The sequence below is a fragment of the Tribolium castaneum genome, chromosome 2 (assembly GCF_031307605.1).
Source record: "Tribolium castaneum strain GA2 chromosome 2, icTriCast1.1, whole genome shotgun sequence".
NCBI classification, from domain to species: Eukaryota; Metazoa; Arthropoda; class Insecta; order Coleoptera; family Tenebrionidae; genus Tribolium; species Tribolium castaneum.
In genome coordinates, this window is record NC_087395.1 from 15743772 (window position 1) to 15769072 (window position 25301).

At 32.6% G+C, this 25301-nt stretch overlaps 1 protein-coding gene and 1 non-coding gene across 5 annotated transcripts in view; one reads left to right on the forward strand and one right to left on the reverse strand.

The window, feature by feature from the left end:
- EcR (Ecdysone receptor) overlaps positions 1-25301 on the reverse strand; it is an 89304-nt gene that overhangs the window by 32364 nt on the left and 31639 nt on the right. Inside the window, exon 1 of one of the 4 annotated variants that reach the window (XM_008199410.3) lies at positions 18455-18653. The exons of the other annotated variants lie outside the window; for them this stretch is intronic. The gene's annotated coding sequence lies outside the window, so the exon portion shown is untranslated. Of the gene's footprint in view, positions 1-18454; positions 18654-25301 lie in introns of those variants that run through there. 4 annotated transcript variants of the gene reach the window in all.
- LOC103314194 (uncharacterized) lies at positions 21268-22204 on the forward strand. The gene is made up of 2 exons (XR_010333017.1): positions 21268-21802; positions 21858-22204. It is a non-coding gene; the product is annotated as an uncharacterized LOC103314194 (transcript).

Below are 25301 nucleotides of genomic sequence, written 5' to 3' on the forward strand. Positions count from 1 at the left end.
ATAGATTGCTTGTTAAAGGGGTTGCGCTTTCGCTGCCCCCGTGGGAAGTCTTGGAAAGCTATTGACCTGGATCGGGATGAAAAACTGACTCGCGCTATATTACGTTGCGTGAAGCCAAAGGGGAGAAGTCAACATTTCCGACACGATTAATGGAATTTTCGAGCATCCTTAATCGAAGACGACCGGGTGAAAAATTCTATTGTTTTTATTTATTAAATTCATTAAACAGCGGTCAGAACAAGAAAAAGCAATCAAGACAACATATTTGGTGAACTCCATTAGCCGCGACAAAAAGCCGCACGTAGGCGAAGCTTATTAGGAAAGTCCCACCTCAACGTACAAAAATTTTGCCATCAGTTATTTATCTAAGAACGGTGTCAGTGTCCACTGGCATAAACACGCCATTATCAGTTTTTTACATGCGGTCATGGTCAAATGGGTCACTATTTCGTAACCGTGATTTATATGCGGATTTGAAAACATCAGTGATTGTGCTAACAGTTCGCACGATTTTGGCAACGGGATGATATAATTTTTTCTACAAGTGTGGCGACATTTGATAACAGAAACAGGAACTTTGGACGCGTGCAGATCAAGTGTACTCATTTTTTAGCGTGACCTCTCTGAAAGCGAAATCTTGAACTTGCCAAAATGAAAACGAAACAATGACATTCTTGCTTTAAATATATTCAGTCTCCTTTGGCCCAAAAATTGGAAATATGGGTCGCTATTGAATGCTGAATCACTTTACAATGCTTCGATTTGGTTGCTTGTTTTTTCTACTCCAGCTATTATTACCTATTAATTAATTAAAAAAAATACTAAAACGGCCGAAATTCCCAGAAATCAATAAGGTTATTGCCTTGTTTAATGTCCTCCAAACGTAGATTGTTTCAAAAAATTTCCGGAATTGTTAGAGAAATCGTAAAAGACCGTGGAGTAACCAGAACAATGCAAAGACATAATTAGTGCTTGATTATTATTTTTACAACAGAATTAAATTATTGTAAATGAGGTATACTGTTCAAGTTGTAAACAAGTGAATAAATAAGAGTTTGTTATAAGCTTTTTAATTTTTACTGATGAATTATGAAAATAAGTTCTGGCGAAAACAATGAAACATAAACATCAAAAAGTCCAACATTTTTTAATACATTATTTAGAAAAAATGTGTGAGATAATGAAATTTTCAATTATTTAGTAAATTCAAATCAATTTCGTTTTCAGAAAATGCGCTCTTGAAAATTATTTGAAATAAATAAAAGTCGTAATCTCTGGAAAAAATAATATACAGACTGAACCAAAAGTATCGCATATAATTCATAACTTAGTCATTTTACAAAAAAATCCTTGAACAAGTTGATTTTATCTTTTTAGATGCTACATTTTGACATCATTTCTTTCTTTATTTATTTATTTTATTTATTCGGTTTTGAGTTGTGTCGTAAATCTTATTTTTTTACCTTAAATTAAATTTTATTTTTTTCTTGTTCATCGGTGAACATTTTGGACATATTGACATATGAAGTGATGCTAAAGTTATTTACGCAATTTGTTTGACTGCTGGCGAAACTGTCATGGACAACTAGATCAAAATCTATTTTTAGGATAATAAAAAAATTATCAAATAAAGAAACATTGACAATTAAACATAATAAGCTTTTTTTTATTCTTAACTTATTTTACCTATAAGCGGCTATTATTTTGTATATATTTTTTTAATTAGCATGATAACATTGAAGATGACAACTCTAAACACAAAAAAAATAAAGCTCCTAATAACGCAATAGTTTTTATAACTTTTTTATTTTACTATCTTCTTTTTTATTTTTTGGTTTTTTATTTTTTTATACTTACAGAAAAAAAATGTATACTATTTACACATATGAAAAATGACTGTTATCATTAAAAAAAAAATAAAAAAATGTCATCACTCAAAAACGCATGATACAAAAAAAAAACAAAAAACCATCACCCCTTATAAAATAAAGAAAAAACGAAAAAATAAGGCTCCTAATAACGCAATAGTTTTTATAACTTTTTTATTTTACTATCTTTTTTATTTTTTTGTTTTGTTTTTATATTTTTTATACTTACATAAAGATAAAAATGTATACTATATAATGTATACTAAGGTATGAATTTTGTGCGTTACTTTTGGTCCATTCTGAATATTACTGAAGACCTAAACACTGAAAAATGAAGTTACAAAGTGAAATTGTCTACAGCATGTGTCAATTAAGTGTAAAAAAAATGCAAAACTTCTACACCTTTTGTAACAAAATACAAAATGTATTCCTATAATTCTATGGCTCCAGGGCTATATATTGAACATTTTGAAAATTTGCCATACCTTTTTAGTTGTTCTAAACCATTAATTTGTTAATTTTGTATACTTACATCTAGAGAAAAAAAATTGTGCAAAATAAAAAATCCACAATTTAAAAACAAATAACTGAAACTTAAAAACTGGGCAAAATTAGACTACATCCAGTTATTTTTCGACAAAATTCCAAAATCTTAAATAAAAATGATTTAACTCAATACGAAAACAGTTGTTTTTCTTCAGAAAACTGTTTTCAAAAAAAGTGTTCCTGCTGTATCTCCTTTTTTAAAATAAAAAGCAAAATTTTAAAAAGCTATGTTAATAATCTTGCTTTCATTCAACAAGCTCTAAAAATGCAATTTACACTATTTAGACATCAAAAACCCATCAACTAGATCTGAAAACGCAAAATTTCGTCATTTATGAAGTGCTTACAAACCATTATGAGCTTCAAGTAAAAACAGCAATAGGGAAGCTTCATTGTCAAAGATAACCTCAGGAAACTTAGAAACGCTAGGTAATAAAAAATTTCTAGTGAATACCAAAGTAGACCAAGTGGTGCATTCGGAATATTTAGAAATCTGGTGGAAATGTCCAGATTTTCCTGCAGCGATGCAATTAGTCTGTCGTTTTTTCCTTGTTACATCAATTAGGTGTCCGAAGTGAAAAAATCGTACGCAATTTCCACCGAAGCCAATTAATTGGCTTAGAACGGCGCAGCACACACGTAGTGTTATTAATTACTATCGAAGTATGTTAACGGGTCAAGCAGTGAGAGTTGCCACATTCCCCAGATTATCTAGGCGTTCTAAGCGCGGACTCTATCCAGCTAATAATCGGTTTGTTTAGCTCGCAGCAGCAGCACATTTAATTGATTCAAGCGGCTGCTTCTCCATTTTTCGCCCGTTTCGTTATCATCACCCGCCGCCGTCGATTTCCAGGTAATAATAATCCTGCGGGGGTCGTCTAGACGGCGCGAGGAGGAGTGCACTAACCAGGACACAAGGTCGTGGAACTGGGAAAGTGAAATCCTCGCCGACGCATAAAAAGTGTACCGACGGCCCTGCGCCGCGATGGATGCAACCGACCATAGGATCTGGCCGCCGCCGACACCGCCCCCGACCAGACGCGGGTTTTCGGCGGCGGGATCGATACCACCAGACACAACATACGCACTCCCGCCGCCCCTAGAACATCTACAAGGGTGCCGCTCCCGCATTATTACACGTAGGGATGGGTGGCGGTAAAAATGCACGAGAGGAAGCCGACTAAACGAATTTTTTGACTTTCGAAAGGAAATGCCTCGGTAGAAATCGACAGTGACGAAAGATACGCGACAGGCAATTTTGTAGATATTTTTTAATAAGGAAAATACGTGTTTATTTGAATACCTGTATAACTACCCAACGAAATAAATGGCTGTGTCTAAACCTATTTACATTTGGTTTTAACACTTCACTTTTACTTGAACAATTAATAACAGTTATTGATAACAACTTAGGCAAGCTGAACTCATATACCATTTCAAACAAGACATAATCCCTTGAAAAAACTAATATCGATGACGGAATTTCTAACTTGGGAGCTTTGAGAGGAAACGTGTAATTTCATTTCTCATTTTTGCTGTCATTTAACAATGTTATGGTTATGACCAGATTGCACGCAATTATTTCATAAAATAGGAAAAAATATAACTATTGTTGCATTTTTTTTTATGAGAAAATTTGTTTTTATAAAAATCAAGTGCAGAATAATTTTTACAGTTCTCCAACTTCATTACACCACGTTTAGTGAAAAATTGCTTGAAACACTCTCTCTCTGATATTTTATCAACATTTTCTAAAAAATAAATATAAAAAATAAAAATAAATTTTTACGCTGTGTTAAATTAAAATGTACAGTCAGAGTCATAAAGAATGACTCGGCGAACGCTGGGTTTATAGGGGTGTCATTCGTTATGATCGTGACTATACTTTGTTTTCAATCTTCATATTTAATAAAAAACGAAACGTATGCAAAGCTTTAATCGTAGGTACAATAGCTTAATTTTTATATTAGTTCTAACAAATTATATATTTTTGAAAACATATTCCCTACAAATAAAACAAGGCCAGTTGGTTTTCTTGTTAAAGACACACGTAAATTATCTTCTACACTAATAAAAGAGATTTCTTTTCTATTAGGTAAGCACTTAAGCAATTATTCGAAAAAAATAAATAAATATACATCGCTACTGGAGATGTAACATCTAACACTTTCATACGCCAAAACATTAGTAAAACCACAAAATTTTGTAAAAAAGCAAAAAAAAACGTCCTTTTCTCTATCCTAATAACGGATTGTCTGAGTTTTGATTAATTCCAAGTGATTTAACTCGTTTCAATTTTTAGGAAACTAAAAAATTTTGTCAAATCAGAGCATAAATTCTCCGAAATAAATCCAAACTAAGCTCTTACAGTATTTTCAGCGAAGTAATACGTTTTTAAATAAAAAACATACCAACTTGTTTCGAAAAAATTCGGTGAAAAACCAAAATATCGCCGATTTCTATCTAAATCACAATATTTCAGTCGAAATAAGCAACTTATTGGCATATTTTTAATATGAAACTTGTAACGATAAAATTTTTAGTCAAATTTAGTACGTTTTTGAGACAGCAAAAGACTACAGTTGACAGAATTCAGCAAAATAAGCTCAAAAATTGTCATAATAACGCTATTTGAACAAATTCCAATTGCTTTAACACATTTTTGATGATCACTGAAAACAATATTCCATCGAAAAAAGCAAGAAAATTATCGTATTAGATCTGAATAAGCCTTTTCACTCAATTGCGTTTAATTTAGCACATTTTTGAGAACAAAGTCAAATCGACAGATTTTCTCGAAGTAAATGTAAAAAATGGTCGTTTCAGCCCTAATCAAATATTTTAGCCAAAAATTTACGTTTTAGCACGTTTTTGAGTCGGAAACTCACTAAAGCTCTGAACTCAAAAAAAACTGTCTAAAGACAGGTAGTGAAAATAATATCTAATAAAAGCTGTATAAGCCCAAAACTGTCAAATTATAAGAGAAAAAAGTTAAGACTATTATTGTAATTGTTGATTGATTTATTCGTGTAGATATAGACTAGTTGAGAAATAAGATTGTTCAGACACCACGTTTAAATAAAATCTGTTTAGAAATAAAATAATAATTTAAACGAGCAACAAAAAAATTAAAAACCTTGATTAAACAATAATTAATATATACTAATAAAAATGTTAGTTTTTTTAATTGCGGAACAAAATTTACATTTCTGCACCATTTTCGATCCAAAAATCGTATGTTTCCTATTAATTACTACGGTTTTAATCTACTTGCGAGTAAAGTGTCATGAAAGTGTCAGAAGTTTTTGTAGAAAAATTTCACAGTTGGTTACGAAAAATTGCTATTTCAAAATATCAATTAAATTTAATAAATATTACTTAATCGAAACTGGTAAAACCATCCTTAGCATCAATCCGTATGCTGGTACTTTGTTGTCTCAATTTATAAAAGTAAGGTCAAAGCAAATAACGCCAACACAAAAACCGCAGCGAAAATGACGATGTAATTTTCCAAATTGAGGACCAATTTCTGTTAAATGAAACTTCACAATAGCAAGACGAAAATTGCTTTATCCCGCCAACAAACAAGTCTTGATCTTTAAAAAGTTTCAAAAGAAAACAATAAAACTCGACCATACTGGACAACAGCAAGCAACTTTTTAATTATCTGTGACGAAAACAAAATTCAAACACATGCCCCAGATTTGATATTTGTTGTGGAACGTGTTTATGAAAGCAAGTTTTAGTGATTTAACTATTGGCAATCATACAGATAGGAGTTGCTCGTTTATGTCTAGACACACCTAACGCATTTCCTTAGCCTCTCGTAAAAGTTATTTCGCCGATAAAACCTCCAGCGGTTGTGGTATTTGAATGAGCACATGCCAATCAAAAAGAAATTTGGCAAATCGATCGAAAAGTTAGATAGGACTACTATTTATGGCGAAACGCATTAGTGAAATCACACTTTTTAGTCGTAATTAGAATTTCAAAGCAAAACTGTTTCCATATCAGTATGCAAGAGTGCACATTTTTCACATCGTCGACTGAACTCTGCCACTGCACAACTCCACAGGGTGTACCAGAAATTAATTGCTAATTTTACCACATAATAAAAGTAATCAAATACAACAACTTTTCTACAGGCTGTTCCGTCTAAACCCCACATTAAAGGTCGGTTTATAGAAGCGTTATTAATTTAATTGGTCCATTCGCGTTGTTAACTTTTAACAACGGATTAAAATTTAATCAAGCTATCTATAAACCGGTCCTAGAAGTATAGGGAGTTCTAATAATGAGAGTCATATGAAAGTTTGTGTACAACCATATTCTTTTAGGTTCTGCTTAATGAAAATATTTTCAAGATGGCAGCACTTCAGGTTATACCGAAAGTCACTATCAACTTCCTTATTTTAAATAAAAAGCTCTAATTTTTAATGCGTTTTTGGATTACTGGAATTATTTTAAGCTTTCCCTATCCCTAAATTTTGCCGTTTACGAAATATTTACGGTTTTTAATTTTTTTGGTTTGCACCTTCCAGTTCAAAAATTAATAACTCTGCCATTTTTAAAAATCTCAAAATATTTTTCAGCTCTAGATTTTAAGTCTAGATCTTTCCTTTAGTGTTTTCAAATTTCTAAAAAAGAATAACAAACTCCAAATTTTTAAAGTTAAGTTTGCAGAACTTTAAGCACCCATAACTCATTTTTTTCAAATGAAATGCCAAAAATTTTATTTCACTAAATGGTAGAGAATTTAATTTTGCATCGATCTGTATTAACATTCCCTATGCTTATGTTTAATAGTTTTCAAGTTACAATAACTTTTTGTTGGGGTTGAGAAATTCATTAGCCATAGGTCTATTATCACACTTTGTCATGGAAACAAATGAAAAAATGTGAGAAATTAAAGTTTCTTAAACCAATATTCAATGAATTTATTTTGTTTTTGAAGGATGGATAACACAGTTTTTAACAAAGTTTATAGTTTAAGTTCAATCAGAAATATTTTTATGATAAACTATGCAAAAATAGCTGTGGTTAGTAAGAAATTTCCTACAATGACAAAAAAACAACATAACTTGAAATTTATCACAGATAGGTATAGGGAATCGTAATACAGATCGATGCAGAACAAGATTCTTCTCCATCTAGTAAAAAAAAATTGGAACATCCCATTTGAAAAAATTAAGTTATGGGTACTTGAAATTGTCCAAACTTAACTTTAAAATTTTTGGGTTTATTAACTTCATTTTAAATTTTGAACACATTGAAAAACAGATATAGGCCTTCTTTTTTAATTTTCCAAATATGATTTCGAAATCTCTAAAACTAAGCGAGTTACCGATTTTTTAAGTGACAGGAGCAAATCCAAAAATTTTCCAAAAATCTTAAATACCTCAAAAATGGTTAAACTTAGGTAAAAGAAAGCTGCTAAAAACTGTCTTAAAATAACTCAACTAATCCAAAAACGCAGTGAAAAACATAGCTTTCTATTTAAAATAAGAAAGTTAATAGCGACTTCCGGTATAACCGGAAGTGCTGCCATCTTGAAAATATTTTCGTTGGACAGAACTCAACAGATTATGACTGAGTACCAACTTTCAGATAAATATATTTATTAAAACTTTCAACACTTTTAATGTGAGGTTTAGACAGAACAGCCTGTATATAAAGTTTTGCAAAATTCTTATTTATAATTTATACTGTTTTCCTCCTTTCTTTTGTGCAGACGAACCGGTCTGTGTTTAATAATTTCTATTCATAGCAACAATTTTCATTGTTTAAATTGTCCGTTTCTATTATTTTTATTTTTATTTTATTTATTATCTGTTAAAATTAAGACACGTATTTCTGATACTCCCTATATTTTCGTCTATCCGAGCTTTCGCGACAATATTGCCAATATCACCCAACCGATAATGGCTTTCGTCTGAAAAAACCGCCCCGAAGTGGTGTAATTTCAGCCCGTGTTCTATTCTTCAGTTACACCACGATCCATTTAATGTTAGTGCTTTTGTCTTGGTGGAGGACTTATCAACCCCGCCCCTACCTCGTATATAGGTCGTAGCCTTCAACGGGGTTCAGAGGTCACGCCGAGCTGATTCAGCTGCACCCAGTAGAAAGGGTGAGAGGGATCCGGTACAAAGCGTCGGCGACTCGGGATCGATATTGCGACGCTCTGTGAATGGGGTGGCATTCTCAACGACCTCAACACTACACAAGAAATCGCGATTTCCCACTTTGGAAATAACGAAAATCGGAAAGGGGGTCGGGAATGGCAAGGGGTGAAACACTCCCCGCGAGATTTATGCCAGGGCCGCGAATGACCTCGTTTTGCCTGATGTTTTCGCAGGTTTATTAATAGGTTTACTGCTGGAACTAGGACGGATAGGTATGCGCATATTGAAGCAAGAATCGCAAATCGAGTTTCATGAATTGATCCGAAAATAATAACACTAACAGGGGAACACACAATCTCTGTCTTCAATGAAAACAGGACATAGCTACTCCCTGTGTGAGCTGCACCCCAACGGGATAATTTACATACTTTACACTATCGATTTTATTTAAAAAGTTGCGACGTGTACGTGATATTTGTATTCACCCCAAAATTTTAGGTATGCGTATATGTTACTGAAAGGTGCATGTTTTAGAGTATGAAAAATTTTTGAATAAAGTCTCTGGCTTTCATAGTCAGAACATACAATAATTATTACACAAAGAAAATTACTTTTTTTTAATTTATTTAAAATACTGTTAGATAGTCTCCTACATTTTACTTAATTTAATCAAGAGAAGTGTGAGAACATAAATTTTCAAACTTTTGTGATTTTTCGGCTATTTTCGCCGAAATATAAAATAATATCGTTTCCAGCCGAATAAAGCTAAAATCGGCTAAAACGCTCGAAAGAAAAAAAAATTTTACTTTGATAATTTCTTGATCTGTTTTCTAAAGTCTTATTCACAAAAAAAGCTCAGAATTTAATTCAAAAACTTGTTTTAATAAAAAGCTAAATAATAACATTATTATTTAAATTTATTATTTTAATTCTGCCAAATTTCGTGAATTTGTGGCCTATTTTTGGAAGACAGATGTTATTAGCTGAGAAAATTAATGATTTTACGGTCTCTTTTAGCGACACCTCACTCACAAAAAAAAATGAGAATTTAATTCAAACTTGCTTATAGATTTGTAAAAAGTAAAAAAAACTTAATTTTCGACGATACTTTACATACTCATCCAAATTTTGCACAATTCTTTGTTTTTTCGGCTTATTTTTGTCGAAATTTTGAAAAATAACAGCTGTTCTAAACGTGCTGAAACGATAAAAAAAACATGCAAATATCTTTATTTTTCTGTTATTTATTTTCGGTTATTTCGAAATATCACAGTCAAAAAACTGGAAAATTTAATATAAAAATTTGTTTAAAACGCCGAAAAAAATAAAAACAGCATAATTTTCGAACAAATTTCGTGATTTTTTTGACGTATTTTTTCCGAAATTTTATAAAATAATATAGTTCCCAGCTGAATAACGGTAAAACCGGCTAAAACGCTCAAAAAAAACAAAATCATGTTTTCTAAAGTCTTATTCACAAAAAAACACTAGATTTAATTCAATTAATAAAAAAAGCAAAAATAACTTTATTTTCGTCAAAATTTCTAATTTGTGGTTTATTTTTAAAAGATATTATTCTTACTAGCTGAAAAACGTGTTAAAACGCTTAAAAAATTATGATTTTGCGGTCTCTTATAACGTTACTCGCAAAAAACTTGAGAATTTAATTCAAACTTAAGCTAAAAATAAAATCAATTTTGCATTCTTTTGGCGAAATTTTGCACAATTCTGTGTGTTTATTAGCTCATGTTTGTCGAAATTTTGAAAAATTAATATAGCCGTTTTAAATGGAACTTTTCGGCCTTTTCGAAAGATCGTTTCCAGATGAACAACGCCAAAACCGAGTAAAAAAAAAGCTCAAAAAAAAAGAAAAAAATATGCTATATTGATAATTTCTTTATCTGGTTTCTAAAGTCTTATTCACAAAAATTTAATTCAAAAACTTAGCTTAAAAAAAAAGGTAAAAACAATATTATTTTGGACTAAATTTCGCAAATTTGTGACTTATTTTTGAAAGATGATAATGTTACTAGTTAAAGAACGTGTTAAAATGCTTAAAAAAATGATGATTTTACGGTCTCTTTTAACCACACCTCACTCAGAACAAAAACTTGAGAACTGAATTAATTCAAACTTGCTAAAATGTTTAGAAAAGATTAAAATAACACAATTTTTGATTAAGTTTTGCATACTTTTGCCGAAATTTTGCGCAATAACTAGCTAAAAACAACTGAAATTGCAAGAGAAATCAAAATTTTCGCTCAAATATTGTAGTTATTCGGGTTATGTTAGCCAAAATTTCGTCCTAAAACGAGCTCAATAAAGTAATCCCAAATAAGATAACAATGATTTTGAATGTAATTTGGTGATTTTTCAGCTAGTTTTGATACAATTCTTTGAAAAAAACTTAGCTGTTACCACAAAACCTTGCTTAAACGCTCGAAAAATGTAGATAAATCTGACATTTTATACCCAATTTATAGATTTGCGACTTGTTTTCAAAAAAATTTTTGAAACAATGAAAAAAACATCATTTTTGACTTTATTTGCCGATTTTTCCACCTGATCTAGCAAACATTTGCGAAGAAAACTAAACTTTCAGACTAAAAACTATACTAAAGTGCTCAAAAAAACTAAATATTTTAATTCAGCAATTCTTATCCAGATTTTAAACAATAAATAAGAAATCAAATTACGTTCCCTGACAAGTATACAGAAGAAAGGCTACTAAATGTTCACATAAAGAAAAAATACACGATTTTAAAGTTAATTATGAAACCATTTGGAGATTATTTCAGTTTTCAAAACTACAACACTATAAAAACCCAAAAATATCTCAATTTTTTCATCAATTTGCTACATTCTCAGCTTGTTTTAAAAAAGTAAGGGTCCAAGATACTCTTTCAAAAAACTCAAAATTCTTTTTAAAGTATGAACCATCAACATTGACTAGTTGCGTCTTCAGCCTTCGGCTCAAAATGAAAGAGTTCCTATTCAAACTCGTTGTTTCAAATGAAAAACAGGAGTAATTTCATTAATGTCTCCTTTCTGCGAGTGCTTCCGCCCACCGCGTTCAAAGCCCGAAGAACTCGTTTCGTCGTTTCGAACAAAAGCGACCAACATCGTGGCGCAGCTATCTAAAGAGGGGAAACAGTTTTGGCGTCGCGACGGCGCGTTGCAATAAGAATATTCAGGTCAGAGACTGCACTGAGGGGGTGGCTGATAAGTTAGCGGAGGTGGGGTGTCTGCCAGAATCGATCAAGATCGGTGTGTGCCACAGATTAAAAATGCATAGGAATTGGTGCAGAGGTTACGAGGCTGCGACGCATGGCAGTTGCAACTGCATCCCTGCCAAGGGCGCGCGAAATGGGTCACTACTGACAAAAGGCCGGACTCCATGGAAACCCCAGAAAAATAGGTGATAAAATTGAGAAACTCTCGCTTTCGGCTCGTTATTGACCCACTTTGCCGAAAGCGGCTCCGGGGTGGGTGGCCACTGGCGTGGGAGTGTGCATACGTATCGACGTTTCCTCCACTGTTGTAGTGAAGCAGTCAACAGCATCGTAAATTATTCTTCTGTGACAAGTTTTATTTCATTATGTCAGAGTTATAGCAATAACGTTCGCCTGAATGAAAATGCAGATTTGCGAACTTTCTTGCAATGGTCAAAACCAGGGGTTACAGCCAGTCATGACCTATGCCAAGCCATGTGAGGTCATCCGTCTCATTTGTGCGGCTTCCATCCATACGAACGAGCGAACACTCCTGCAATTACCGAACATTGCGTCATAACTGAGTCAGTGGGCCAATTTCGGCCGCCATATGGGGCATGGGGGCGCCCCCATGAAACAGCCCCACGTTCCCATGCATCGCATGTGCAGGCACGCCTAATTGGCTGCTTTTTGCTCTATTTCTAGACGGGTCGTCTCCATCACAACACGCCGTCCTTGTCCGTTTTTAACTTTCATTAACACTAATTACGATGGCCGACTTGTCGAGGTTAAATTCATAAATTACAAGACGTTTTTAAGTAAAAGCAGTGCCCACGCGATGCAAAACATTAAAAGAATCGGGCAAATATTAAACCGGAGAGGCACCCGCCAAACAAAAAGGTTCATTAGGAGGAAAGATGGAAACGTATTTTTTAATTTTAACTTAATGAGACGAGGAGACTTGAATTAAATTAATGAAAACGCGAGTAAATATGACGATGAAAAAGGCCCCACTTGGAGCAAAAGGCCGTTGTGAGGTGTACGATCCAGGTTGGTGTATCGTGAAGAAACTTTCAAACTGGGCAACGCTCTTGCAAATAACAATTCGTGTTTCGCGTGTGGATGGCATATCAGATGGAACAGAAACACACTGGATCGGCTTGGAATAACAACTACAAACTCAAATTCGAGGAGAGATTATGGCTGTTCTTGAAAAACTACCGAAAATCGCAATAAAAAAACTTCTGTACGAATATTTATTACTTCCTCCCTTCCAAAATAACTAGCCCGTTTCCACATTTTAATTTTGTCTTTTTAACAACGCAAATAAATAGTTTTGGAAACTTGGAGTTTAACTAATAGTTTCCGCTAACAACGTCGAATTCTCGTGGTATTTTTAAGTTATTCTCGTGTATTTTTTAAGATTTAAGGCAGGGATTGCCTGGTATGTAATAGCATAATGAAAAGAAAACAGTGAAACGTTTTTTATTAGCACCCAAAGAAAGAATACAAATCAGAATCAAAAGCATTATTGACCCCAAACTAGTTCAAACTTCCATAATAATGATAAAAACCTTTAAGTTATGCTGTCTCCACTGGAATCTTTCGACCCAAATATTTTGCATTTTAATGCGGTTTTAATTCTTTTTTACATTTTTCTGTTTTATTTTGTGTGAAATGACGACGGTGACATACTTCTTGTCCGGTTAATGGAGGTGTCCTCTTAAGAAAAATAATAAACTTTATACACACAAACTGAAAAGAATGTATTCAAGTAGTAATAGCATGATAATATTTTGTACAATAACAATACAATATCAATAAAAAAAAACATTTTTCTTCAAAATGTGTTATATCTTGTTCACCAATATTCGAAAATTCGAATTCGAATGTATATGGAAACAAATTCAAAACTTCAGATGTCTTAATAAAGATTTGATTTTTCAATGTCTCTGCAAATTCCGTAATTTTCATCCTGACAATGGATTCGGAAAGCAGAATATTTTTATTACGCGCTTTTATAAACTAATTATAAGTTAATTGGTCTATTTTCAATCCTTATTTCTTCAAAAAATTTCTCTCTTCACAAAGGTGTCCACTTCCATACCATTTCTTCACCAATTATTCATCTTTGTTTTTAACAATATTTGCTGCTTGGGTTTTCTTATTTCACCTTTCTTTGTAAATTTCGTTCACTCAGTTTGTTTTGAGTAAACCAATCCATTTTTTTGTTTAATGTTGACATAGATAATCTATTTTAGTTTAATTTTTTCATGATAACGCTGTATAAAAATAATGAATACATAATAGGCACCGCAGTCTATTTATTATTACAACAATGTGTTCAAGAATTTTATTTTGTCTTTTTTAACAACTTTAGAAACAAATCAATAGTTGAAAATTGAAGTTTAACTAACAATTCCCACTATTCTCGGCTGATTTTAGTGGTATTTTTAAGTTATTCTCGTGTATTTTTTTAAGATTTGAGGCAAGAATTACCTGATATGTATAACAGAATAAAAAGTACAGTGAAACGTTTTTTATTAGCACCCAAGAAAAAAATACAAATCAGGATCAAAAGTATTATTGACTCAAACTAGTCAAAACTCCCATAATGATAAAAACGTTTAAATTATATCTTTCGACCAAATATTTTGCATTTTAAGTCGTTTTTTAATCTTTTTTACATTTTTATATTGTGTTTTTGTGAAATGACGTTTCGTGATCGGGAACATAATTAGATTTTAAAATTAGCACCACAAAAAGAATAACAAAATTATTTTTTCAAAACATAGTTTTCAATAATTTTTAATAATTGCAATTTTTTTCCCGAAGTGACTACCAGTAACCAAAAGATAGGACACCCCTGTTATAAAATATTTTTCTCTCTTTATTGCTTAGATTCTGACTTCATTCTAGGTACATTTTTAGAAAAAAAAAACAGTTTCTGATTAAGAAACAGCAAAATTGTGACCACTTTTGAACTATAAATTAATCAAAATGTTTTCTTTTCAAATCCAGTGTTTTTGAGATTCTCTTAAAAATGCAAAGTTAAATCTATTCTTTGATTAGTTTTAATTTTGAATTGCAAGAAACCCAAAAATTTCTGGTTACACTGTTCATTTCTTGCTCTTTTTTGAGTAATTTTGTAAATATGTATTTGGTCCATCATAGTTTTCGATTATCTCCAATAATTTGAATTTAAACTTATGAAAATGTAACCCCACAACAATATTTGTCTTTCCACATATGACCCCAATACGTAACCAAAAGATTGGACACCCCTGTTTCGAAAAAATTCTCTTTAATGCTAAGATATTTTTTATCAATTGTAATATACATTACATAGGTATACAATACACCAATAAACCAAAACAATTCCGACTTCACTATACATAAAAAAGTTTCTGATTGAGAAACACAAAAAAAAATTCAATTTTATTTTCTAGTTTTAATTTTGAATTACAACAAACCAAGAAATTTCAAATTTCTCTGTTCATTTTTATATTTTTTTCGGAAATTTACAAATATTGAAATGTTGATTCGTTCATGTCGCTTCTAAGCTACTGTGCCCAAAGCTCTTTTACACCAAGTCACACCTTCGCATAGGACGGTCCATATGATTGCAATGTACTCGTAGCTGTTTTGAAAAACTGACAAATTCTCAATTCTCATATTTAACATTCATGAGTAGGAAATATTTCGAATCAAATTTCTCCCTTTCCCAGCCCGTCGCCCCCATCCAGACCGCTTCTAATTTAATTCCGAATCTCAATCGACATTCCTCGTCTCCCACGCCCAAAAAACCAAGAAAAACACCTTTGAAATAACACCAGATCTGTACAAAATTGCGCCTTGTTTGAAAAACATTCCCGGTGCGTGTGTATATTGGACATCATTCAACATCAATTTCTAATCGCTGCGCTGCGCCGCGCCGCCATTGCAAGTGCATCGAAATTGTTTATTTAAAGAGGGGTCTTTGATGAAACACCAGACTCGACGTTCCGTGGCAATGATTAAGGGGGCGAGACCGGCTAGACGCGGTGTTTTTGAACGCAGTAGCAACAGCAGCCACTTTACTAAATGAAGATGGCCTTGGCTCTAAACCGGCGATGCAGTTATGCATTTGACGCGGCCGCTGCATAGGTCAAAGATTCCCCGCCATTACCAAGAACGTCCGACTTGAAATATGGCGATAATTTTACCATTGGCAACTCGTAAAAGTACATATTTCAAGCCAAATGGGCGGGCCGGCGGAGGAAACACCGTTCTTGCTCTTTGGATTCCTCAACAAAGAGGCTCAGCTCATTGACAAATAGTAACACAAGAAATTAATGAATAGACGGAGAAAGAAGAAAGTTTTCTTATTGGGCTGAAATGAGGTCTAGGTTCACCTCCATCAGAACTACAGTGGAGCCCGGGTATAACGAACCCGCTTATCACGAACTTCCGGCACCGAAAATCCTTCCATCTTTTTACCGGTTATAACGAACTAGATTTGACTTAGAATCTGTTGCAATTTTACGTTTACAATGAAACTTTTCATTGTAAACATATTTTACAATAATAGAGCTCAAAAAAGTCAAAATATATCAAGTTCTTTTATACGAACATTTACTACTTTTGTAGATATAGCGGTTGTAACTTCCACTTTGTAATCCAAAAATTCGTCAAAAAACGCAATATCAACTAGGTTTACGTTTTTTTGAGTATTTTTTTTTCCAAAGTTTACATGTCCAATAAGTGGTGCTTTGAAAAAATTAAATTCGGTGGTTATCTTTGGCAAAAAAATCTATGCAAATTTTTAACATTTTCACTATTTTTCATGGCAGGATTTGTTTGTCTGTGGCTGTTTCTGTTAATTTTATCTCAATGTAATAGATTTTGAAGAACTATAAACTATAAGCTCAGAGATTTGTTTAAAATTATAGGAGACACAAGATCAGTTAAATTAGAGCCCATTTTTATGCTGAACAATTATCTGGAAAAACATTTGATGTATCATTTTTAGTTTTAGAATTATTGTAAATAAACGAAAATTTGTAATTTTTATTTTTATTTTTTCAAACAAAAATCAAAAGAACTAAACGTTTTTAACTAGGGCGTTTTTTAGGCACTTTTTACAAGAAATCTAAATCTGTCATCGTATATTCCAAGGCGTTCTTGATAATAGAGCTACAAGACCTAACTTTGGCTTTTCTTATGGAAGCCATATTCGCTTTTTGTATTTTTGAAAAGTGTTTTTCTTTGTGACTACAGCGATGTATCACATAATACGATCGAATTTTACGTGCTGACCAAAATGGAGAAAAAATCATTTTTGCGAAGAGTGCTTTGGAAAAAACGCAAACTATTTTGTTTTTAAACAAACTAGATTTTGAATTTTGAAAATCATTAAATTTGGATCTAGAAGGCTCACATTTCCGCCATTCTTAGATACTTATTTTAAAATTAAACAACATCCCAGAAAAAGTTATAAAATTCTGCTCTCATATTTAATAGAACTGTCAAAATTTAGTTTGTTAAACAAAATTTTTGGCGTTTTTTTTCCATAGCACTCCTGGCAAATACACTTTTTTCTTATTTTTAATCAGCATGTAAGATTCGATCATATCACGTGATACATTGATGTAATCAGAAACAAAAAAACTTTTCAAAAGTATCAAAGATGGCGTCTATAAGAAAAACCTAAGTTGAGTGTTCTATCAAGAACGCCTTGGAGAAAGCGATGACAAATTTAGATTCGTTGTAAAAAAATAAAAACGAAAAATTACAAATTTTTGTTTTTCTCAATAATTCAGAAACTAAAAATGACACATCAAATTTTCTTACACATAATTGATCATCACAAAAATATGCAACTCTGCCCTAATTTAACCGACCTCGTATCCTTATAACTGAGATCCATTGTAAAGCTCTAAAAACGGACACCCTGTATAATTCACAAAATATACTACTTATTAGATGTTTCAAAACTATAAAAACGCCAATGTCGCATTTTCTCTCAAAATTAGGCGTTTTTATAGTTTTGAAACAACTAATACATATTACTGTTCCGCAAAAGAATACTTTTTACAGTAGATATTTATTTATTTCGTCTTTTTTTTAATTCACCGCTTATAACGAATCTCGGATATAAAGAACTAATTTTGATGCATTTTTTGAGTTTGTTATAACCGGACATCAGTGTTTAAAAGTAGAAAAAAAATTTGAAAAATCTTTGCTTTCTTCTATTTACAAAAAAAAACATTTTGGCGTACTTTGAATTCAATTAACTCTCACTTACTGCATAATAATTAATACGTAATAGTATAAAACAAAAAATTAATGAATAGACAAAGAAAAAAAAAGGAAAAACTTAATGAACTCAAATGAGGTCTAGGTTGTCATGTTGGTTTGCATTATTTGTTAGTGTCAGACGTCCATACACATTTGCCTTTCCAAAAAAACAAAATTTTGAAAATCTCAGCAAAAAATGAAATCAAAAATTAGTTCCGATGACACCATTTTGTTGCAATTGGCTTAAAATACTGATTGATAAATCCGTGTGATACAAAAAGTCAAATACTTTTTTTAAAATTTCGGCCCACAAGACCTCTTTGTTTGCCTTAATGATCGATGGGAAGTAATAGGTGCAGTGGAAAGAGCGAGTGTTTCTTACTGGATCGGAATGAGGTCTAGGTTCGTCTGTTGAATTGTTACTTACAATCCCGGGTGTCGCATCGAACATCATCATGGGTGTATAAACAACCGATTCATTCATTTAAGTAATCCGATGCACATCCAACGCGACATACAAACACAAACACACTCGTAGATAAATAACATCAATTGAGACCGACGACATAAAAACACAACCATAAATATGTCGTGCAATTACCGACAACATAGACTGGATGTAGTTGGTGTTTCAATTGCATCGACTGTGTTACGCACGCACTCACACGAGACTCTGCTGCTTTTGGTTGCCTCCATGCCTGAATAGATATGCCCTCGAAAGCATGTATGCATATGGTCTCAAGGACACCGCTAGGCGCGTCCTCTCAGGATAAATACGGCCCTAATTGGCCCAATCCTGGAGGACGAGAGGACGATTGCCTTATGAATGGGGCAAATGAGGGAATCGCGAAAAACGCGCTTTTGGTCTAGCGTCTGCGGCCGCCTGTATTTATTTGTAGACGTTATCCATGTGTAAATGTATTTTGCAGCCAGACTGAAGTAAACACGACTATGCAGGGCAATGCATCAATCCAAGGTTAGTGTAAATAAACGAGGCCTGCACTGTGCCATGCGTTATCTTTGTTTAATGCATCGGCTCATGGGGAACTATCGCTCTCCTCCGGATACATATTTATTAGTGGGTCGGGAGAACGGCTCCCGGATTAGGCACCGGAAAAATGCACCGCGTCTTCGGCGCACAAATAAATGGTCAATGTTTGCGATTTAATTTATTTTTATTTGGCTTGGCACTGTACAATTTTTGACCTATTTTCATTACGACAATATTTATCAGATGCAATCTACAGGAGATAGCAAAAGTCAATTTATTCTACCGTAATTAGAGTGCTGAAAAGTTGACACAAACATTTCAACTGCTTTTCTGGGGTAAATGTTTTTCAAACCTGAACAATTATTGACAATTTGCTTCACTTTTTTCACAAATACGAATAAAAACAAAAAACATTAAAAAACAAAATTCAGTTTTCGGGCCAGTACGTCCTCATAAAGTGATGGTGTAAATTATTTTTTTTATACCATATGTACAGGGTGATTCTTTTAAGGCCTACATTGAAATTTTTTAACTTCTAATATACCCAGAGCTTTAAAATTTTGTGTACAATCCAAATCGACCAAACTGAATTCAACTAAATTGTTTTCAAAATGGCTAAACTTCCGGAACCATAAAAAATGGGCGCCACGTTTAAAATTTTCATTTTTATTTTTTCAAGCCAAAAACAAAAGAACTAAATGTTTTTAACTAGTACGTTTTTTAAGCACTTCGTATATTCCAAGGCGTTCTTGATGATAAAGCTACAACACTTAACTTCGAATCTTACGTGCTGACCAAAATGTAGAACAAAGCATTTTTGCGAAAAGTGCTTTGGAAAAAACGCCAACTATTTTATTTTTAAACAAACTAGTTTTTGAAAACCGTTGAATTTGGATCTAGAAGGTTCGCAAAGCAAAACCAGACAAACTTATAAAATTCTGCTCCCATATTTAATAGAACTGTCAAAATTTAGTTTGTTAAACAAAATTTTTGGCGTTTTTTCCATAGCACTCCTGGCAATAAAACTTTTTTCTTATTTTTAATGTAAGATTCGATCATATCACGTGATACATTGATGTAATCAGGAACAATAAGACTGAGCTTCCGGAACCATAAAAAATGGGCGCCAAGTGTAAAATTTTAAATAGAAACCATACATGTTTATTGCGGATTTGAATTCAACTTCTCAAGCTGAGTAAAATTTACCCAAGTTGATAGTACTTGTCTGTCATAGTTTTTGACATAATGTCAATTTTCTTGGTTAAAATTTTCATTTGCAAAGGTTTATCTAAGATATCACAGCCCTTGAACCCTTTGCAGTAAGTGAATATAATTTTTTTGCATTAGATCACCGAAGGTTTGAAGAGTTTTCTAGAATTTTCAAAATTGCCAACTGTCAAAATTCATGGCTAATATGATTTTTTAAAAATGGTTTTCAAAAATCTGCTATATCTCAGTTTTTTTCAAATGGAACGATTGTATGCAAAATCTTAAGCTCTAACTATTATTAGAAGTTAAAAAGTTTCTAATGTAAGCCCTATAAAAAAGTCAGCCTGTATATTTGATGTAAGTTGTTTCATGAGCAAGTCAACGGTAAGTTGACTTTAACGTATTTTGCTCAAACATGCAACAGAGATAATTGAAATTTTATCACTTTTTACAGTTTATTAAAAAGAAACCATGCCTTGCTAATTTGTTGTGAATAATATTTTAAAAGAGCAGATCTGGAAAAATAAAAGTCTGAGACATAAAATTAAAATATGTTGCAAAGGATGTTTTAGCTACTACCTTTTACCTTATTTAAAATAACAAAATGTAAATTTCTTCCAACGATAGACTAGTAGTATCTAAATTTTTGAGCCAACCGTATGATTTTAAAAAGACGCGAAATGTGTTAATTCGGAAAAAATTGACTGAGAAAATAAAAAAGTATCTTGGAGATTGATTAAACTCTGATACAGAGTGAATCTGACGAAAATTGAACGCTTCGCATCTCCGGAGTTATTCCGAGAAAACAACTTTACCTAATACACAAGTTAATTCTGTCCTTGCGCTAAAAATAACAAAAGCTCAAATAACTTGTTTTCAAAATATTTACCCTTTCCTGCACTTATCATCAACACAATATTAATATTAAACATAATATTAAAGCAACACATCTTTCACTTTCATTATTCTAAATTGCTACACCAACGAAATGTCAAATTTATTAACTCGGATGAGTGTAATCATTTAAAGCCCTGATAATGTTAAAACACCACCATCAAGTGAGCTGTGTTTCTAATAAACGCACCAAATACCATCAATTAACGTCCCAGCGAATAAAAAATTATCCCTCGGCCGAGAATGCCTTTGTCTTGAATAAATGAACCTAATTAAGTGTGTTTTCCAGTCCAATTTACAAAATTCCCGGTCTTTTGATGTTTATCGATTGGCAAAACGTAAACAATTGAGTCGTGTTATTTTACTGTTGACACTTTGCGTCGGTGGTTCACATTGTCAATGGTAACCGAGTTGACAGTCAAGAAACGTCAAATTTTCCAGAAATGAACAAAATCGAGCAGCTCATAGGGAAATTATTTGGGATAATTGCCGAAATACCACCAGTTAGGCGGTTTCTAGCCAACTTTAAACCCGAGCGACCCATGAAGTATCCTTACACCTTCACTGCGAAAATGGTACAATTTCCGTTTAGGTATTTGTATACAAATAACAGATTTATCAGATATTATCCACACGCCGTTGTCTTATCGATGCCTGTTTTCTATTATTTTCACCGCTTGGGTGAGTTCCCGGGTTCATTCAGTGCGGAGAACTTGATAAAAAATATCCATTTCAGCAAACTCGCCGGAGAATAAACAGAAATGGGCCGAAATCCGGCGAAAGGAACGAGAAGAGGTCCACTATCACTAAGACTTGCTCCGTTTTCCCTTTACATTAGCGCGGTAATAATAATCAAATAAAGTGGAATGTAAACAAGTTTTTGCCTCCCCCAAAACTACCTAAATTCTGTTACTTCTGGAACTAATAAAAGCCAGCTTCATAATAAAATAGATCAACAATCCTGAAGGGGCAGCACAAAGACAACATTGTAAATTCATTGAAAACGTCGAGCAAACACACAGAAGCACTTAACACGATTTGCCCCTTTCAAAGCTCCTAAAATAAAACTTTTTTTCCGTCTAAGTCGTGGTTATTTATTCGCAGGATCCAGCGGATATAAATATTAGACTCACGTTTACGTTTCGAAACAAAATGTTGCAAGATGCGCGTGTTTATACATAGGGGGAGACACTCCGGATGCATTCCCAGCGATAAGATACGAGGGAGTCGCTTGTGATAAAGTGCAGACGACGAAAATGTCGACGTCAAAGACGGAAAAGTCGTGATAGGGTTTCGGTTTCGAACGCAAACAGCGGAAACTTTTTTCCTACTGACGTGAAATTCGCACGTAAGGTCAAACAACTCGACGATGAAGAATGCAATGTTGTGCGATGTTGACTTGTCAATTACTTGAGCTCAAACTCGGACGATTGATGAGTAGACATAAGAAAGCCTCATTATCATATAATATGATTTACATGTAACATAAATTGGAAAACATTGATGGATCGTTGGAGCACTTCCCGCAAGGCGGACGACTACAGCTGCGATCGCAAAGAAAGAAACTTGCAATAAATAAATGTACAGCAAAATTGCAACACTATTCAGAAATACAACATAGTCAAAATTTCATCCACTAGAATCAGTCTTACCAGGGGCGTATCCAGCTCAAAATAAAAGGTGGACAGTTTAAAATTTAATATCTCACTAACGACATTAACTAAGTAGTTAATATATTCATAATTCAGCCAGAAATTAATTTTTTGAAAAATTATTTATAAATTCTAATTTGTCAAATTTTGACGTCCGGCTAAAATTTCGTAGTACAGTTAATTTTCGATCTAATGTTATTATGACTTCTCACACGAAGATGTTGCAAGTATCTTTACTAAGTTTCTTTCAAAAAGTTGAAAGACAATTAGTTTCTTAAAAGTTTTTTCTTTCAAATATTTTTAAGGTTAAAAGGTGGGGCAGCTGCCCCACCGTGCCCCACCCTACCCTAGATACGTCCTTGAATCTTACAATAAGATGATTTTCGATTTGAAAAAATTTTCGACTTTGTTCTCAGTCTTTAGAACACAAAAATTAAAAATAGTCCATGTTTTATTATCATTTATCAGCCAGAATCGACTGTAAGAGTTAAGAATTTAAAAAATATACAGGCTGTTCCGTCTAAACACCCCACATTTGAAGTATTGGGAGTTCTAATAATGATAGTTTGATAGTCATCTGAAAATTAGTATAAAAATTTTGAAATCCTTTTTGGCTCATTTGAACAGAAGGTTTAGATCTTTTCTTTGTGTTTTCAAGTTTCTAAAAAAAGTTAACAAAACCCAAACACTCCTATATCTCAAAACTTTCAAATAAAAAGCCACAATTTTTATTTGACTAAATGGTAGAAAATTTAATTCTGCATCGATCCGTATTAACATTATGTTTAATAGTTTTCAAGTTATACGAACTTTTTGTTGGTATTACAAAATTTAGCTCTAATTTTGTTCAACCGAAAAGGAAAGCAGAACAGAACTTATCGTCTAATCAGTGAGAAATGTTTCTTTTTTTTAAGCTGAGCAAAAATCTGTAGCTAGTAAAAATTTCCGGCAATGTCAAAAAAAAACGACATTACTTGAAAATTATGTCAGATAGATAAAGGGAATGCTAATACAGATCGTCGCAGAACTAAATTTTCTTCCACCAAGCGAAATAAAATTTCCATTTGAAAAAATTGACATTGAAATTTTGGAATTTGTAAACTTTTTTCTAATTTTGAAAACACTGAAGTAAAGACATAGGCACTCTTTTTTGATTTTCCTAATAGGATTTCTGACACTAACAAAAATGGCAGAATTACCGATTTTTGAAGTGAAAGGTAAAAATCCAAAACTTTTCAAAAAAATCCTGAATATCTAAAAAACGGATAATCTGAGGTATAAGGTAAGCTAATAAAAACAAATATTTCTATTTAAAATAAGAATGTTGAAAATATTTTCATTCAACAAAGCGCAACGAGTTATGGTTGTACACCAATTTTCAGACAAATATCATTTTCAGAACTTTCAATACTTTTGTTAGTAATTTCGTTAGTATTCTCAAATTTCAAAAACAAACAATATTTATCAGATTCTTTTAGCTCGAGAAGTTTAGTAGGTTTAGTAATTCTTCCTGTATTTATTTATTGCTTATAAGCAATTTTCCAAAAGTCTTAATTTTGATTATAATACAAGTTTTACTTATTACTAAAGAAATATTTTTACTTTGTACTCCAGTGAGCATAGTTTGGATGTCGTAAAACTAAAAACACATTTCTAGATCGTCAACAACAAGTCCCTTATCAGTTTTTTCTGCGAAAAAAGCACGAACTGATTCGAATTCTCCAAATTTTGTTGTTGTTGTTTGGAAACACATGAAAATATAACAAAATAAAAAAGCTCATATCTCTATTAACTTATATGAATGTATTTTTCACTACTAAACCGACTTGTAAGAAGAAGCATCCTCAGGTCCCTAGAAAACTAGAAGAAATGGTGAATTTAAAGTATTTTTGTCGGAAACTTCTTGTTTCGTGGTTATTAAAAAAAATTCATTTCCATAACAAGTGTGCTTTTATCGGTCACTAAATAAAAAAATCCGTTTTTAAAACAATATCTGTCAGCAAATTAATAAAACAATTAACAATAATTAACCACAGTTACACGACGAAATTATTTATTTTTGTAATTTTGTTGTAATTGCAAAAATTTCACATTTAGCCACGAAAGTTTTTTTCTTCTACTTTTCTACTAAGCAAAAGTAGTTCAACAAAGAGAACTTTAATGCTTAACTACTTTTAGTAAATTTTTTGAAGTTGTATTGGCAGTGCTGGGCTGGGTCATCAGTCACAACTGAGGAAATAATTAATAAACTAAACTAAACTAAACAAAAACAAAGAAAAATAAAAAGTAAAAAAAATAGTATATTACACTCGTTTTATAAGACTTAATTGTGGCACTCCTTCGTCGTGCTCCAAAACCATTCGTGCCACAATGGCACGTCTTATAAAACTCGTATAATAATATTCTATTGTTTGTTTTCTCAAATTTTAAACAGTCAATGACAAAGAGATGTTTGCAAATTTAAATAAAATTTTCCCTTGGGCCCTTCAATTTTTCCTCCACCTCCCAATCCAGTGTGTCGCTATTAT